Source organism: Globicephala melas, chromosome 5 (assembly GCF_963455315.2).
Source record: "Globicephala melas chromosome 5, mGloMel1.2, whole genome shotgun sequence".
In the NCBI taxonomy this organism is placed as follows: domain Eukaryota; kingdom Metazoa; phylum Chordata; class Mammalia; order Artiodactyla; family Delphinidae; genus Globicephala; species Globicephala melas.
Window position 1 is genome coordinate 68,408,645 of NC_083318.1, and position 18,595 is coordinate 68,427,239.

The following is an 18,595-nucleotide window of genomic DNA, read 5'->3' on the forward strand; positions in this document are numbered from 1 at the left end:
AATGTAAGGCCACACACGATAAAACTCTTAGAGGAAAACATAGGCAGAACACTCTATGACGTAAATCACAGCAAGATCCTTTTTGACTCACCTCCTAGAGAAATGGAAATAAAAACAAAAGTAAACAAATGGGACCTGATGAAACTTAAAAGCTTTTGCACAGCAGAGGAAACCATAAACAAGACGTAAAGACAACCCTCTGAATTGGAGAAAATATTTGCAAATGAAGCAACTTACAAAGGATTAATCTCCAAAATTTATAAGCAGCTCATGCAGCTCAATATTTATTTATTATTTTCATTTATTTATTTATTTTTGCGGTACGCGGGCCTCTCACTGTTGTGGCCTCTCCCGTTGAGGAGCACAGGCTCCGGACGCGCAGGCCCAGTGGCCATGGCTCACGGGCCCAGCCGCTCTGCGGCACACGGGATTCACCCAGACCTGGGCACAAACCCGTGTCCCCTGCATCGGCAGACAGACTCTCAATCACTGCGCTACCAGGGAAGCCCTGCAGCTCAATATTAAAAAAGCAAATGACCCAATCCAAATATGGACAGAAGACCTAAATAGACATTTCACCAAAGAAGTTATACAGATTGCCAACAAACACATTAAAGAATGCTCAACACCATTAATCATTAGAGAAGTTCAAATCAAAACTACAATGAGATATCATCTCACACTGGTTACAATGGCAATCATCAAAAAATCTAGAAACAATTAATGGTGGAGAGACTGTGGAGAAAAGGAACCCTGTTGCACTGTTGGTGGGAATGTGAATTGATACAGCCACTATGGAGAACAGTATGGACTTTCCTTAACAGTTGAGCTCTACTAAAAGTAGAACTACCATATGACCCAGCAATCCCACTACTGGGCATATACCCTGACAAAACCACAATTGAAAAAGAGTCATGTACCAAAATGTTCATTGCAGCTCTCTTTACAATAGCAGGACATAGAAGCAACCTAAGTGTCCATCAACAGATGAATGGATAAAGACGATGTGGCACATATATACAATGGAATATTACTCAGAAATAAAAAGAAACGAAATTGAGTTATTTGTAGTTGAGGTGGATGGTCAGAAAAACAAATACCGTATGCTAACACATATAAATGGAATCTAAAAAAAAAAATAGTCATGAAGAACCTAGGGGCAAGACGGGAATAAAGACGCAGACCTACTAGAGAATGGACTTGAGGATATGGGGAGGGGGAAGGGTAAGCTGTGACAAAGTGAGAGTGTGGCATGGACATATATACACTACCAAATGTAAAACAGATAGCTACTGGGAAGCAGCTGCATAGCACCGGGAGATCAGCTTGGTGCTTTGTGACCACCTAGAGGGGTGGCATAGGGAGGGTGGGAGGGAGGGAGTCGCAAGAGGGAAGAGATATGGGGATATATGTATATGTATAACTGATTCACTTTGTTATAAAGCAGAAACTGACACACCATTGTAAAGCAATTATACTCCAATAAAGATGTTTAATAAAAAACATTATATTAGATGGCAGTATAATTAATGGTATAGACTCAGCAAGTTCGTAACAAAATGGTCCCTTATTGCCACAAAAATATTTTCAAATTCATGGCAATTGCATACTGAAAATCTTAACTGTAACAACCTGACTTATATGACACTGCCTTTAGCAAAATCAACATTATGTTTATTTCTTTATCTGAGTAAACATTAGGCTTGTTTGTGCTGTTATGAATTCTCCTGTGTGTTTGATTATTTGTATTTTTTTAATATTATGCTACTTATTCCTTTCCTGTGTCCCTCACTGATTCCACAAGTCATATATTCTCCCCTTAGGTGCTGTATATTACACTGAATTTCAAGTGAGTCATTACATCTTGGCAAGTTATGTATGTTTGCTCTGCCAGCTTCTACCAAGAAAACTAAAATTAATGATAATTATTTGGACTTATGTGTGGTCAACTATTAAGCATTTAGAAGTGAGAGTGTGAAAATCTTTAATATAATGGATTGGATCTATTTCTATGTTATGTCTCTAATTATGGTATACATGCATGATGAGTAGAGGTATGTTTCACTATTTTCAAACCTTTGGTGAAGACTTAAAGTAGTTTCATTAAGTCCCTTTTCATAACACAAAGACCCCCCCACCTCAAGTATCCAAGCCTCAACTTCAGCATCAAGGAATATATGTTTGTCTGGATCAATTAAAAAGGGGAGGTCGAAATGGGAATTTTGAATGGGACTAAACAACATTTTGGGGCACAGATAGATGTCACTGCTGCATATTAAATACATTGTATCATCTTTATATGAGTGAGATATTGACTGCCGTAGATGCCCGGGTATGTATGTGGTGTTCCTCTGAATGAGGACAGGATCAGCTGTAGAGGCTAATTCTGCTCCCATTCAACTATTGATACTATTCTTTTGCATGAAGCCTGCTTGGCCTGTGATGCTGGTCCCTCCAGAGTCAGCACCACAAGTCAGGGCCCTAACAATCTATCAATATTATCTGGTCTTGCTCCACTTGATAGTTTCCTCCTCTTTTCAACTGGTTAAATTTTATTTTATTATAGGTTAAAAAAAACTTAGCTTATCGTGCATTCTCATTAACTTGGGCTTTATAATTTGACTTCATGCTTTGAGTTCATTTAGTTCTTAGCCTGTTTGGAACTATAAATCACTTTCCTGTTTAAATAATTTAGCCCTTATAAAGTCCCTTCAAGCTTGTTTCTTCATATGAGTATCAAGAATTTCCTCTGAAAAATAAAAGTAGGTGTTTTTTGCCTTATTTATGTATTTAGTTATCAGTATCAATATTAACTGAGGGCTTGCCATGTTCTAAGCATTGTTTTTGGTGCTGGAGACAAATAAATTAGACAGTGGAAGCCTCTGATCTTTTATTTTTATTTTTTATTTTTTACGGTACACGGGCCTCTCACTGTTGTGGCCTCTCCCGTTGCGGAGCACAGGCTCCGGACGCGCAGGCTCAGTGGCCATGGCTCACGGGCCCAGCCACTCCGCGGCATGTGGGATCTTCCTAGACAGGGGCACAAACCCGTGTCCCCTGCATTGGCAGGCGGACTCTCAACCACTGCGCCACCAGGGAAGCCCAGCCTCTGATCTTTTAAAATGTACATTCATGGGGTGAGATGGAGAGCAAACAAACACCTATGCAATAAAAATATGAGAAATAACTGCAATGCAGAGAAGTAGAATAGGGTATTATGGTGGCATACCTTGATAACCAGGCATGGATATCCTCAGGAAGCACACTGTGTGCTGAAATTTGAAGATTTGTATCACTCATCAACACAAGGACATTGACTATACCCTATTTTTTTAAATTTATTTATTAAAAAAATTTTTTTTAACATCTTTATTGGGGTATAATTGCTTTACAATGGTGTGTTAGTTTCTGCTTTATAACAAAGTGAATCAGTTATACATATACATATGTTCCCATATCTCTTCCCTCTTGCGTCTCCCTCCCTCTCACCCTCCCTATCCCACCCCTCCAGGCGGTCACAAAGCACTGAGCCTATATCCCTGTGCCATGCGGCTGCTTCCCACTAGCTACCTACCTTACATTTGTTAGTGTATGTATGTCCATGCCTCTCTCTCGCCCTGTAAAGATGTGGAAAATGAAGTACAGAAAGATGAGATGTACCCTAAAGCAGTATTTCAGCAATATTTCTCTAACTTTATTTTGTATTAATATTATTGATGGCAATTTTTTTTTAATATATAATCCAAAGTTGGGATTTCAGTCATTGAGTTTGGAGTGGGCCTTAATAATACAAATTTTTATCAAATCCCCAAATGGCCTTTGGACTACACTTTGAGAAACCACATATTGAAACCACCCATTGAAACAGAATGTAAATATCATAATAAGGCCCTCTGGGAGGAGGAGGGCAGGCTTACCAAGCTGATTCAAAAATGGCTTCAGAGAGCAGGAAAAGGGAACTTGCTTAGGATTTTTATGGTGGTTAAATAGAGGGACTGGGGTAAGGGTCTTGACTTTCTACTGGCATCAAAGGGTGAAGTACCTGGGCTTTCTTTTTTAAATTTTATTATTTTTTTTTTTACTGAAATATAGTTGATTTACAGTGTTGGGCCAGTCTCTGCTCACAGCAAACTGACTCAGTAATACACATATAGACATTCTTTTTTTTTTTTTTTTTACAGTAAGTCCCCTACACATGAACCTTCAAGGTGTGCACTTTCAAAGATGCTAACGTCTGTTTGCACGTCCAGTCATGTAAGTTAGTTCACATGTCTGGCGTACACTGTCATGTGTGTGAATCCTCTACTGGTGGTTGTGCTTTTGTGTATACTTTACTATACAGTGCTGTATACAGTACAGTAGTACGGTATCTTTATTTGAAGCCCAGGATGTCTGGAAGTAAGCATAAAAGCAGAGGTGATGTAGTTGGTACTACTGTATTTTCAAGGTACTGTACTATAAAATTAAAAATGTTTTCTTTATTTTTTTGTTTTTTTAATGTGTGAAAATTATTATAAACCTATTACAGTACAGTACTATATAGCCAATTATGTTAGTTGGGTTACACTAGGCTAACTTTGTTGGACTTACGAACAAGCTCTTGGAATGGAACTCAATCATATGTAGGGGACTTACTGTATATTCTTTTCCATTATGATTTATCACAGGATATGGAATATAGTTCCCTGTGCTATATAGTAGGATCCTGTTGTTTATCCATCCTACATATAATAGTTTACATCTGCTAATCCCAAACTCTCAGTCCTCCCCTCCCCCAGACACCAGTCTGTTCTCTCTGTCTGTGAGTTTGTTTCTGTTTTGTAGATAGGTTCATTTGTATGATATTTTAGATTCCATATATGTTATATCATATGGTATTTGTCTTTCTCTGACTTCATTTAGTATGATAATCTCTAGTTACAACCATTTTGCTGCAAATGGCATTATTTCATTCTTTTTTATGGCTGAGTAGTATTCCATCACATATATGTATCACGTCTTAATCCATTCATCTGTCGATGGACATTTAGGTTGTTTCCATGCTTTGGCTATTGTTAGTAGTGCTGCTGTGAACATAGGGGTGCATGTGTCTTTCTGAATTATGGTTTTGTCTGGGTATATGCCCAGGAGTGGGACTGCTGGATCATAAGGTAATTCTATTTTTAGTTTTCTGAGGAACCTCCACACTGTTTTCCATAGTGGCTGCACCAAGTTACTTTCTTAACATCATGCTTAGATGTGAGGTTGAAGGGGAAGAGAGATAGGTGTGCCTTAAAAACTTAGCTGTTAAATATCAAAAATGGAGTAAGACTCTATTGCACTTCCAAGAATGAATAATTGCAGCTCTATATAATCTACCTTGAGTCTGAAATGAATTCTGTTCCAAGACTTCTTAATCTTATCCAGCCAACTTTCTTTTACTTTTGAGTTTTGTCTGATGTGGTAGATTATATTACTGTTCAGCAAATATTCTCGCCCTCCACTGACTTACATGTGGGGAGGACACTAATCCATTGATGTTGGACTTGACCATGTGATTTTCTTTTGATAATCAATGGAATATGGGAAAAACTGACATGTATTCGTTTTGTACCTTGGCCTTAAGAAGAGGCATTGTGTATTTCCATCTGTCTCTCTGGAACCTCTGCCTGAAAAAAAAATCTTGCCTTGAGTATCCTCTACTCTAAAAGGATTACCATTTGAAGCTGGTGTGGACCCACAGTTTGGTGCCAAGCCTAGCTGGACACAGCCTTAACCAGTCAAACTCCAGCAGACTCTTAAAACTGCAATTTGAAACAGAGCCTCTCCTAGAAACTCAAATATTTGTGAGTATAATACTTGTTGTATGCCACTGAGTTTTGAGGTAGTTTATTATGAAATATTATTGTAAAAATAGCTGACTGATACATGTGATACATCTGTGTATAGAGATTTATATAGATATATGGAGATTTATATAATCACTACTTTTGTCCATTTCTTCTATTGCCTGCACACTGATCTTATTTTTTTCCTTTCTCTTCATACAACCACATCCTGCTTCTCATTTATGTTTATGATGTGGAACAAAGTACAGTCCACCCTCTGCAACTGTGGCTTCCAACAACCATGGATGGAAATTCAATCATCTGCGGTTGGTTGAATCAGCCATGTGGAATCCAAGCTGTTGAGGGCTGGTACTAAATCATTTTATATAAGGGACTTGAGTTGATATATGGGTTTTGGTACCTGCGGGGGGTCCTGGAACCAATCCTCTGCAGATACCTAGAGATGACTGTATTCTATTTTAAGATTGAGACATGGATTTTAAATTCATTTTGACTAAGTATCTTATTTGCATATCCAGAACCTGAAGAATATATAGGCAAATAAAACGTATGTGGACTAAAACCAAACCCCTTAAGTTATGTGTCATGCTTATTCACCCTTTTCTTGTCTTTACCATTTTATTTCTGCCTACTCTTTGGCAATAATACATTTTGGAATTCCTGTGCTTTCTTGGAATGTTAACATCCGGCTTAATCACTTCCTCCCAATTCTCCTTTTCTTACAATCATCTTGTTCTTATAATAGCAGATTTTTTTCTTTTCACTCTAATGCTCACTTATTATCACTATAACAGTATAAATTATCAAGAATTTCCCAGGAAATAGTAGAAACTAAATTTTACCGCCCTGATTTTTCATTTGAAGAAACTAACACAGCACTTATTCAATAGCAAGAGTAAACTTTTTAATACTCCTGGACTTATTTGCACATAATTTGTGTTCAATTACATTTGTTTAGTTAATGGATAAAAGGCTCAAGCAATATTTCCACCAGGTTAAACCAAGTTGTATTTATTAAAAATATTGGAAATGTCAGTAAGGCTGAAGGATATTTCATAAATTAAAAGCACAACACAGATATTACTTCTATGTGGTAGATCATTCAGGATTGAGCTCAAAAGATCAAGCTGTTTTTAATATTCAGAGATTATTACCAGGCATGATAACAAAGCCTCTATCTTGAAGCTGTGTATGTATCATGAGAATAAGGTATAATTATGTTATAGTAATGAGTAGGGTAGCTACCTTTGACTCTTCAATAAGGGAAATTATTTTTCAAGGTATTTTAAGTATAAATTTTCAAATTAATAGACTATTAAAATAGTCATGTGAAGGTTAAGTCTTATTATCACCATTTTGTAGAAAAGCATTTTATAGTAAAGTCAGATTAGACAAGGTTATATATATACTTTTTTTTTTTTTTTCGGTACGCGGGCCTCTCACTGTGTGGCCTCTCCCGTTGCGGAGCACAGGCTCCGGACGTGCAGGTTCAGCGGCCATGGCTCACGGGCCCAGCCGCTCCGCGGCATGTGGGATCTTCCTAGACCGGGGCATGAACCCATGTCCGCTGCATCAGCAGGCGGACTCTCAACCACTGCGCCACCAGGGAAGCCCTATATATATATATATTTTTAATAGATCTTTATTGGAGTATGATTGCTTCACAGTACTGTATTAGTTTCTGTTGTACACCAGAGTGAATCAGCCATATGCATACATACGTCCCCATATCCCCTCCCTCTTGAGCCTCCCTCCCATCCTCCCTATCCCACCCTTCTAGGTCATCGCAAAGCACCGAGCTGTGTGATTACAAATAACTCTAAAATCCAAGTGTCTTAACACAATAAAAGTTTATTTTCTAGCTTATAAAAAACGCTCCAGATCCTGCTGATTCTGCAGGGCTATTGTCCTTGCTTTAGCAATCTGATTATTCAGGGTAAGGAAATTCTAAATCCTGTAGCTTCTCAAATATGTGGTCTCCTGAAGAACTGAACACTGGCTCTTAAATGCTCCCACTCAGAAGTAGTATACATCATGTCTGCCCATATTTCATTAGTTGAAGACAGACTCAAGTTCATTCCTATCCTCAAGGGGACAAGAAGCACAATCCTCTATTTCCTAGAAGAGAACCATTTGAACATAGCAACACCTTCCATGCTCACCTGAAGTTAGCTAGCTAGTAAACAGAAGAACAAGGTTTTCAACCCAGGTCTATCTCTAAATGCTGTGCTCTTAATCACTGGGCTATTTTTTGTTCCTTAACATAAATTAGTTAGTAAACTTATGGGAACTCAGAACAAGAAAAATTAAAAAAAAAGGAAGAAACTAAGAAAGTTTCATGGAGACTGGTTACTAAATGATTTGTAGAATAACCTGAGATTCTGGAGGCTTAGATGTGTCATACATGCCACTTAAATCTCTGCCTTAGCTTTTGGTGTCACCTGCTGAAAAAAAGAAAACCTGGGGAAATTTTAGGGAAAAGCATAAACTGTGAAATAATTACTGCTCTGGGTTAACTTTGACAAGGCTTGACTACCTAGGCAACAAGTTTTTAGAGTGTGACAACATACTCATACTAACTATGATGTTAAAAATTTGTTCTGCATCTCAGATGAGAGCCTCTGAATACAGGATTCAGGTAAACAATCTATTTGGATGCTTGGCATCCTGTCGAATTGAAAAGGGAATCTCCAGAGATGTCTATCAACAGAAGCGGACTTCTCTGTTAGGATTAAAAAATTAATTAATGATTGAGCTGCTGAAAGGCAAGTTGAGATATTCAGCTCACCCTTGCTGCATAGTCACTTAAGAATTCTCATTTCACTTTGCTATAAAATGGATTCATTAGTATTCCAACTGCTTATTTTATTGTGGCTATAGCTATGGCTAGATTTACAGGTTTATTCTTACTGAGCAATGATGTTTAATGATATTTTTATTTTGAAAGTAAAAAACCAAAAGCCTTATATTCATATATATATATATATATACATATATATATATATATATATAAAATAGCCTTATATAAAGCCTTATATGCCAGAGTATAGCTGCTACACTGATAAAGGTCAAATGAAGCAGTGAGTCCAGGGTCTAACTAAATTTATTTTACTTTATTTTTTAAAATGAATGATCACCTACAAGTCCAAAATGATCTCAGTTTTATTATTTCCCTGGAATTAGTTTAAAATTTGTTTCTCTTTTGAGAGCTGAGTTGTTCAAAATATCAAGAATTTGAAAACCTACTGGAAAGTTATCCATAATTATAACTATTTAAATTTTATAGTCATATGAATAAGATTGGAACAAAAATAGTTGTCAAACTGACTTGATCGATAACAGGGCTGTAAGTAATCTTTAAAAGTCTACTGTTCTTATGATTTTATATGACAATGAATAAAATAACCAAGAAATGTTTAGAAGTAAATCTGAAGAATATATATTCTTGCATATTTTATCAGTCACAAGGATGAAAATATAATTGAGAAGCACCTTTTCTTTTAGTGTGTGGCAAATGTTGACACTTTAAGAAATAAACTATTATTATGACTGAAGAAAATATAGCATAGGAAAGGGCCATTTGAGAAGAAACTCATCTTCAGTGTCAGCAGATATATTACCTAGTAATTTACCAAAACTCACAAGAGGAAACATTAAACAATGCTTGAAGTCTTTTAGAAAAAGTCATATACCTGCCAGGCTATGGTTTCTGGGATTAGCCACACAGATTTAACTTTTCAATTAACACCTCTCTTTTAATATTAGATTTATTTTTCCATAAGAAAATATAGACACATTGGTTTCTTAAAATTCATGAAACTCCCAAATCAAGGCAAATACTTTGGCTTAATACTACCACATGCAAACAAAGAAAATATAATAATGCAGTAGAATTTTGAAAATCCTGATTAGACTTGAAAGTTACTAACTAAAAGCTTAGATTTGCACAGTGATTTCATAGACATATGTCTATTATGCTTAAGATAGTAGCTTTGCATTGTATTTTCTGGTCAGAACCTCTGATTGTACTAAAAATGAATGCTCCTTAACTGAAAAAAAATATAGACTGATGGAAGAAGGAAAAAACACATTAATAAAGAAGTATTTGTATATGTGTACACACATACATAATTGATATTTTAAATTTAAAAATGTATGCTGATGAGTCATTAAAGCTCATTCTGCTTTCTCCTTCATCTTTCAGTAGAGCCTTTATTATAGAGTCTAAAAAATAAGATATATGATAATGGTTTGTGAAGAAGCATTTGACTTCTTTTTGAAATCTACTTGATTATAGATTAAAGTCATTGAATCTGTATTTGGTTCCCTTCATGGAAACCAGAAAAATGTCACAGTTGAAAAACACTCACTGATTCTCAGAAAAATAACAACAGAGTTTTTAATATTTAGCAAAGATTTCACCTTACCTGTGTTTATGCATTTACCTCATATTTTCTTTTATGAGCTTAGGAAATGGTCTATTATAGAAAAGTTATAGGACAACATACATTAATCATCTGATCTCTATAACATGAGTGACAGAGTGTAAAGCAACATAGAAAAATATTGCGTATACATAAGAAAAACTGTAGCCTTGATTCTGATACATTCTGTTTCTCTGATGTTGGTTAAGTGACACTCTGTTTTAAGCCTCAATTTATTGATGAAAAATAGATACACAGTCTTTCCCTAGACTTTCAATTGTGTTGCAAAGAGCAAAGGACAAAATATATGAGAAAGTACTTTTAAAACTGAAAATCATGATACAGATTGGTATTCGACAGAATAGCTCCACTGGAATCAAACAAATTTAAGTCTTCTTGTTACCACTTTATTCAGCTGAATTCTACGTTGACCAGCAATACTTACTTACTTTTGTAATCAATTCTTTGTTTTGAGCAGGGCTTCTCTCATCTCCTCACCTCTATTTTTAAGAACTTTATTTCTGTTCCTGAAGGCATCCTAGGGAAACAGATTAATATTATCAGACAGTGAGAAATTTACAGTAAATTGTTTCATGTTCTCTGTCTCCTTTAAATAAGATCTCCCCCCCTTTTTTCATTCTTTCTTTTTTTTCCTTTTGTTTCATTATCCTTTCTTGTCTTTTAATATTAGAATTAGAGAAAATATATAAAGAAGATCACCTACCTACAACTACCACGGTGTTGTCTATCATCACCACCATTTTGACATTGTTTCTTCTACTTCTGCTGATACCACTCCTGGCTAGACAGGCAGTGATCTTAGCACTTTACATTTATTGACTCATGGCATCAACATGACAAACTCATATGAAGTTTCTTTTAGTAGCCCCCATTTTCAGTCAAGAAAACTATGGCCCATATAAATTAACTAATTCAAAGTGGCTACACACTCACCCACTGGGGTGAAATGGGCATTTGGAGAACAAGTCAGGATTAAGAAATGAAGGAACTCAAGAGAGTCAGAACCTGACATGTACTATGTGCATAGTGGGCAAGGGTTCCAATGAAATAAACCTTCCTCAGTTGTCTTCCAGCAGAAACTATCAAGTGAGTGTCATAAAGCATGTAACACATGGGGTCCTGGAAGAATAATCATCAGGTGATCCTAACTGCAATAAGAGTACAGTGGAGTGGAAATTGCTGTGCAAGGCATGTGAATTTTTCAATAAGTAGAAAAGATCTTCAGGTAAATTAGAAAGGTAGCATGATACTACTCTCAATCAATCACTGATCAGACATATTTTGAAGTTCTGTCTTTGGTGATACATGAATTGGGTTTACTTCTCAGCTCTACCACCCAGTTCCATAAATTTAGAAACTGATTGACTTTTCTGGTTCTTCATTTCCTCATCTATAAAATGGGGATAATAATAGTATCTACCTATTTAGGGCTATTATGAGAACTGAATTTGACAATCTATATAGCATAAGTCATCAAGCCTGGCCCATAATAACTTTTACACATAAATGTTATAATTACAGTATTTAGTGGCAATAACCAAAACTCTGTAAATCTTCAGTTCATTTCAGAAAAAATATATATTTTTTCTAATCCAAAAGATCCATGGGCTTAAAAACCAAAATCACCGTCAGTTTAGTTTTTTAAGATACTCAAGTGAAGACAAACCCAATTCTCTCCCAAAATACCAGTCCTGTAAAGTAAGAGAAAACCAGTTGAGAACAGGGGGCTTGTGGCTCCCCCTAAGATCAGCAAATCAGGGCTAAGATGGATTTTTACCATCTGAAGTCTTTCTTTATATGCAATTTCACATTTGATTCTTTTTATGTGTGCTCAAGTGAATAGCAACAATTTATAAATGTCCTGTGGTGGTAATATGCCACAAATTCTCCTCTCCGCAATAAGATTCAGCCAATTAACTAGCTTTAGGTAAGAAACTATAGGACAGTCTACTGAGCAGGAGCAGTACCTACTACCTTTATAGTTAATAATGCATTCCTCTCTTACCTACCACAGCTTTTGAACTATTACTTTTTTACTGATCATCTGGATCAGAAGTCTAATTTTTAAAATAAAAACCCAAGTGATATACATATGTGTGTATATATATTTTTTCTGAAACAATGATTTTCCCCTGCTTAGAACACTCCAAGAGACTTTCCGTTGCAAAGTTCAAAATCCACTGATGTGTGTCTCAATCCTAAAAATGAACCTGTAAGAATTATTATTGTCTTACTTAACCTCCTCAGGCTAAAAGATGCCATGCTGTGGTAAGTCAGAGGCAAAAAAAAAAAAAAAAAATAATACTTCAATAGGAAATCAGCAAGGAATCCAAAGAATAATAAGATTCCTCTGACACTTATCTGGAAATAGCCACAATTTTCATTACTATATATTATAAAAGTCCAAAAGTAAATGGTCTTAAAGATTAATAAAATTGAGTTATAATATTCTGTGCAAAAAAGTATAAATTTGAAACTGAAATTATCTTCTTCACCTTAAAAAGGTTTTCATGCCTTTGATCCTTTTTGAAACATTATAATAATAAATGAAAAACACCATCACACTTTTTTTTTCTTGCACATTGACAAGTGGTTGACTGAAATTTCAATTTTTTTTTTTAAACATCTTTATTGGAGTATAATTGCTTTACAATGGTGTGTTAATTTCTGCTTTATAACAAAGTGAATCAGTTATACATATACATATATCCCCATATCTCTTCCCTCTTGCGACTCCCTCCCTCCCACCCTCCCTATGCCACCCCTCTAGGTGGTCACAAAGCACCAAGCTGATCTCCCTGTGCTATGCGGCTGCTTCCCACTAGCTATCTATTTTACATTTGGTAGTGTATATATGTCCATGCCACACTCTCACTTTGTCACAGCTTACCCTTCCCCCTCCCCATATCCTCAAGTCCATTCTCTAGTAGGTCTGCGTCTTTATTCCCGTCTTGCCCCTAGGTTCTTCATGACCATTTTTTTTTTTAAGATTCCATTTATATGTGTTAGCATACGGTATTTGTTTTTCAATTTCTGACTTACTTTGTATCACAGACTCTAGGTCCATCCACCTCACTACAAATAACTCAATTTCGTTTTTTTAATGGCTGAGTAATATTCCATTGTAAATATGTGCCACATCTTCTTTATCCATTCCTCTGTTGATGGACACTTAGGTTGCTTCCATGTCCTGGCTATTGTAAATAGAGCTGCAATGAACATTTTGGTACATGACTCTTTTTGAATTATGGTTTTCTCAGGGTATATGCCCAGTAGTGGGAATGCTGGGTCGTATGGTAGTTCTATTTTTAGTTTTTTAAGGAACCTCCATACTGGCTGTATCAATTTACATTAGCACCAATAGTGCAAGAGTGTTCCCTTTTCTCCACACCCTCTCCAGCATTTATTGTTTGTAGATTTTTTGATGATGGCCATTCTGACCAGTGTGAGATGATATCTCATTGTAGTTTTGATTTGCATTTCTCTAACGATCAGTGATGTTGAGCACTCTTTCATGTGTTTGTTGGCAATCTGTATATCTTCTTTGGAGAAATGTCCATTTAGGTCTTCTGCCCATTTTTGGATTGGGTTGTTTTTTTTGATATTGAGCTGCATGAGCTACTTGTAAATTTTGGAGATTAATCCTTTGTCAGTTGCTTTATTTGCAAATATTTTCTCCCGTTCTGAGGGTTGTCTTTTCATCTTGTTATGGTTTCCTTTACTGTGCAAAAGCTTTTAAGTTTAATTAGGTCCTGTTTGTTTATTTTAGTTTTTATTCTCATTAGTCTAGGAGGTGGGTCAATAAAGATCTTGCTGCGATTTATGTCATAGAGTGTTCTGCCTATGTTTTCCTGTAAGAGTTTTATAGTGTCTGGCCTTAAATTTAGGTCTTTAATCCATTTTGAGTTTATTTTTGTGTATGGTGTTAGGGAGTGTTCTAATTTCATTCTTTTACATGTAGCTGTCCAGTTTCCCCAGAACCACTTATTGAAGAGACTGTCTTTGCTCCTTTGTATACTCTGGCCTCCTCTGTCATAGATCATTTACCATAGGTGCGTAAGTTTATCTCTGGGCTTTCTATCCTGTTCCATGGATCTATAGTTCTCTTTTTCTGCCAGTACCATACTGTCTTGATTACTGTAGCCCTACTTCTGAAGTCAGGGAGCTTGATTCTTCCCGCTTTGCTTTTTTTTCCCTCAGGATTGCTTTGGCTATTTGAGGGCTTTTGTGTTTCCATACAAATTGTAAAATTTTTTGTTCTAGTTCTGTGAAAAAATGCCATTGGTAATTTGATAGAGATTGCACTGAATCTGTAGATTGCTTTGGGTAGTACTGTCATTTTCATAGTATTCATTCTTCCAATCCAAGAAAATGGTGTTACTCTCCATTTGTTTGTGTCGTCTTTGATTTCTTTCATCAGTATCTTATAGTTTTCTGTGTACACGTCTTTTGCCTCCTTAGGTAGGTTTATTCCTAAGTATTTTATTGTTTTTGTTGCAATGGTAAATGGGATTGTTTCCTTAATTTCTCTTTCTGATCTTTCACTGTTATTGTATAGGAATGCAAGAGATTTCTGTGTGTTAATTTTCTATCCTGCGACTTTACTAAATTCATTGATTAGCTCTAGTAGTTTTCTGGTGTCATGTTTAGGATTTTCTCTGTATAGTATGATGTCATCTGCAAACAGTGACAGTTTTACTTCTTCTTTTCCAATTTGGATTCCCTTTATTTCTTTTTCTTCTCTGATTGCCATGGCTAGGACTTCCAAAACTATGTTGAATAATATTAGCGTGAGTGGGAACACTTGTTTTGTTCCTGATTTTAGAGGAAATGCTTTCAGTTTTTCACCACTGAGAATAATGTTTGCTGTGGGTTTGTCATATATGGCCTTAATTATGTTGAGGTAGGTTCCCTCTATGCCTACTTTCTGGAGAGTTTTTTATCATAAATGAGTGTTGAATTTTGTCAAGAGCTTTTTCTGCATCTATTGAGATGATCATATGGTTTTTATTCTTCAACTTGTTAATATGGTGTATCACATTGATTTGCATATATTGAAGAATCCTTGCATCGCTGGGATAAATCCCACTTGATCATGGTCTATGATCCTTTTACTGTGTTGTTGGATTTGGTTTGCTAGTATTTTGTTGAGGATTTTTGCGTCTGTGTTCATCAGTGATATTGGCCTGTAATTTTCTTTTTGTGTAATATCTTTGTCTGGTTTTGGTATCCGGATAATGGTGGCCTTGTAGAATGAGTTTGTGAGTGTTCCTCCCTCTGCAGTTTTTTGGAAGTGTTTCAGAAGGATAGGTGTTAGGTCTTCTCTAAATGTTTGATAGAATTCACCTGTGAAGATGAATTCTTCATTTTGTCCTGGACTTGTTTGTTGGAAAATTTTTAATAACAGTTTCAATTTCATTACTTTTGATTGCTCTGTTCATATTTTCTGTTTCTTCCTGGTTCAGTCTTGGAAGGTTGTACCTTTGTAAGAATTTGTCCATTTCTTCCATGTTGTCCATTTTATTGGCATATATTTGCATGTGGTAGTCTCTTATGATCCTTTGTATTTCTGCTGTGTCAGTTGTAAGTCTCCTTTTTCATTTCTGATTTTATTGATTTGAGTCCTCTCCCTTTTTTTCTTGATGAGTCTGGCTAAAGGTTTATCAATTTTGTTTATCTTCTCAAAGAACCAGCTTTTAGTTTTATTGATCTTTACTAATGTTTACTTGGTTTCTATTTCATTTATTTCTGCTCTGATCTTTATGATTTCTTTCCTTCTACTAACTTTGGGTTTTGTTTGTTCTTCTTTCTCTAGTTGCTTTAGGTGTAATGTTAGGTTGTTTATTTGAGGTTTTTCTTATTTTTGAGGTAGGATTGTATTGCTATAAACTTCCCTCTTAGAATTGCTTTTGCTGCATTCCATAGATTTTGAGTCATCGTGTTTTAAAATTTCTTTTGAGATTTCTTCTTTGACCCAAGTGTTATTTAGAAGTGTTTTATTTAATCTCCACATATTTTTGGATTTTCCAGTTATCTTTCTGTTATTGATTTCTAGCTTCATTCCACTGTGTTCTTAGAATAAACACTGCATCCTTTCTATTTTTAAAACTTTTGTTAAGGTGTGTTTTATGGCCCAGACTGTGATGTCTTTCTGTATAGTCCATATGAGCTTAAGAAGAATGTGTATTCTGCTGTTGTTGGATGAAGTAGTCTATACGTATCAATTATATTCAGTTGATTGATGGTGTTTAATGCAGCTGTGCCCTTACTTATTTTCTGCCTGCAAGATTTGCCCCTTTCTGAAAAAGGGTTGTTGACGTCTCCAACTATGATAATGGAGTCATCTGGTTTTTTTGCAAGTCTTTTTGTCTCATGTAGTTTGACATGCTGTTGTTAGGTATTGGTTTTTATGTTATTGTTATTTTCTTAAGAGAAGAAATTGTTACAGAACCAAATGATATATACCATAGAAAATTTCTGTATTAAACAAAATTTTAGTGAAGTGGGGGGTGCCGAGAATTATGCATGTGATCCACTTACAGTTATTGTACCTATTTGCAGGTGGTAAGTATGGCTTAAAGGAAAAAAAGCACTTAACACAACACCTTGAAATTTATAGTACATTTATGCCAGCTTGGGCTCTCATCTACACGTGAAAGAACTAAACTTTAAAACAAGTCTAATAAAAAAGAACCATCACAGAAGGTCTACAGAGGTACTACAAAATAAAAGTAGGAAAAGAGTACAAACACACACAAACCTAATAGATTAATAGCACCAACATTAAAAAAAAATGTTCCCACAGATCAGATGAAAACTAACCAAATACCTCACCAAGAATAAAAATATAAAGGAGAGATAATGTAAAATTGTTTCTAAAATGATAAAATAGATGAAGAAAAGCTTTCCAAAGAGAGGAAAAAAAATAATAGATGCCTATGGAAACAAACTGACTTCTAAAAAATGAAAGATGAATTAAGATGAGCATATATGAGAATAGATGTGGCTGAAATTATAGTAATGGACTTTGTCTTGGTCTAGGTGCTCTAGAAAATAGAACCTAAGGGTGGAAAAATGTGCTAATACCTTATTGAGGTGTGTATTCCAGAGTAGCAAGAAGCCATAGGGGCAGAGAAGGAGAGAAAGCAAGTACATGATAGTGAATTGCTGAGTTTCACAGAAATTATAGCTGGTTGTTTGTGTAGGACCTTTACATTAAGGCTGTATGGGACTACTATGACTCAGAGCATTCAGTTAAGGGGAATTGAGGGAGAGAAATTTATGTGCTGATACTTTTTAGTCTTCCTTTTCTTATTGCCCAAATTAGGCTCATGGGTTTCACTTCTGGTTCGTGCATCATGACTCCACCAAGAAGTCTCTGGGCACGCCAAATCCCATGTCTTATGATACAGCACTTCTTTTGAGTCTAGAAGGGCTGAGAGAAACCGGAGCCTCCATCAGGCCAGTTGGTTGGCTTGGATACTGGAATTCCCTCAGCTCCCATTATGGTGGGAGAAATGGAGACTGGCTATCCTCTCAGGGGATGATGAAATAAACAGAAGCAGTAATAGATGAATAAAGAAGCCAAAGCCTAAAAGGCAGGTACAGCCAGATTAATCTGGGAGACTCATAAATTGTGTCCAAAGAGTTAATCCCTCTCACTACTCATATCCAGTATCCTCTGATTTTTGATCTTATACAAATTTATGAAAATAAGATACTATCACTTCATCCCTCACAGGAACAGTAAAAATCCAATGCTCCTTGATGGTGGCCAGTTGTAATGTCCCAAGAAGGCTTAAAAATGGTTAAAAGAAAAAAAAAAGTAAGGTCCTCACTGCTGCAGCTCTCCCAAGCCTATAAATTATCATCTCTGCCTACATGAACCATCTGGATTCTCCAGAAAGAACCAAGTCTGTAGGTTGCTTGCCTGGAGGGCTAATATGGGTCTTCATCTCCAGGGTGTCTTCAGCTTTAATTGCATTGCTCTTGTAAGGCTGCAGTTGTTGAAATCTCCCCATTCGCAGTTATCGTTGAAGTTGGAAACATCAAGAGATACCCTGAAGAATGCCCTGAATCCCAGGTGTGTATCTCCTTGTCCTCTGTGTATTAGCAACCCTAGCTCCTCATGATAATTGGGGTCAGTTGTCCCAGGAAAAGCAATGACTTCTTCCTTTACCCTCTGGTTCTCTGGTGTTAGTTGTATATTAGGGTTCAGTCAAACTCTTAAGGTATCCCTTAGCTAAATGATCCACTCCTTATATCCCACCACTATCATCAGGAATTAGAATCTCAAATCTATCTGATTCTAAGGATGCATGG

General features: G+C 36.1%; 1 pseudogene; it reads right to left on the reverse strand.

The window, feature by feature from the left end:
- LOC115865699 (peroxiredoxin-4 pseudogene) overlaps nt 1–18,294 on the reverse strand; it is a 187,421-nt pseudogene extending 169,127 nt beyond the window's left edge.
- Between the last annotated feature and the right edge of the window lie 301 nt (nt 18,295–18,595).